A 1,484-nucleotide genomic window follows, 5' to 3' on the forward strand; every position below is an offset into this window, starting at 1 on the left:
CAGAAAGCTCCTGTTTTCTGCCTTTCTTTTCGCCATTTTTGGGAAGGGATAGCGCGCTGACAGTTGTAGCGTCTATGTTGCTATGACTACTGTCACAGAGGAGAGGGCGTTTCTGYGTCCTGTCCTGATTGGCGCGCGAAAACAACAGCAGAGCATTATGGGATTCGTAGTATTAGCGGTGAATGCGCTGTATAATACCGGCGGGCCAGCTCTAGTAGTAATTTGGTATTGTCTCGCGGGCCAAATATAATTACCCCACGGGCCAAATTTGGCCCGCGGGCCAGAGTTTGACACCCATGCTTTAGATTGTCTGTTCTGTTCTGCCCCCGAGTCTGTTTGTCTGGCTCACTGTCAATATCCCTGTCTTCCTCCCACAGCTTCAGTCCTTGGCTTTGATAATGGAGAGAATACAGTTGTTAGTGAAAGTCTACACACCCCTTGAACAGTCTTCACATATTGCTGCCTTAAAATGTAATCTAAAAAAAAGAGATGACATTTTATTTATTTCCTACTGATTTACACAACCTACTCTACATTTTCAGTGAAAGAAAAAATTCTAGAAAATGTTCCAATTTACAAAGGAATATAAAATGATGATGTATTGGATGCGAATATCCTCACACCCCAGAGTTAAGACTTGGTGGAAGCACCTTTGGCAGCCATTACAGCTGTGAATAATTTTGAATAAGATTCTACCAACCTTACACAACATTTTAAGGCAGCAAAATGGGAAGAATGTCAAAGGGATGTGTAGACTTTCACTAGGCACTGTATGTACTTTAATCACAATAATTATTATAAAAAGACGTAGCTGCCTTGGAATTATCGTTAATTAAACATCTTCTGAACACATCCATACACTAAACACAGACAGACAGAAACACACACACGCACACACATACAGACACACACACTTACATCTTTTTGTGTAATGTCACCAACTTTGGTGGAGGTGGGAGGGAGTTGAGTTATTCCATTTCTCCTGTAGATTGATGTGTTGCTGTCACACAGAGAGGAAGATTGACCGGCCATCACATTAGTGTTTCTACAAAAGGATATGTGCCTGGCCGAGCAACCACAACCACAAGACCTCTATGTTTTTTAACTTGTAACATATAATACGAATTTTTATTCGTAACATATCATACAAAATGGGTGATGGACATCCACAAATTAATACATACCATACTAAACGTAACATATCATACTAAATGGAGTGTCCGGGATTGACGTACAGAATAATTAGAAATTCTTTGAGACCAGGTTGAGATAACTTTGTGGCTGGAAATAATTAGCAAGCTAGCAAACGTTTGCGAATTAGCTTCAGCCAGTGTGCGACCGTGGTAAAGTTAGTTCGATGTTGGATATCTCCATGGGGATTTAGGCACCGTCAATAAATTAAACAATGTACAGGGGACAATATTTTCATGTTAACAACCTATTTGTTTTCTCATTAAATGCTTTCAGTATTTTTATTTTTACAT

This window comes from Salvelinus sp. IW2-2015, linkage group LG20 (assembly GCF_002910315.2).
Source record: "Salvelinus sp. IW2-2015 linkage group LG20, ASM291031v2, whole genome shotgun sequence".
Classification (NCBI taxonomy): Eukaryota; Metazoa; Chordata; class Actinopteri; order Salmoniformes; family Salmonidae; genus Salvelinus; species Salvelinus sp. IW2-2015.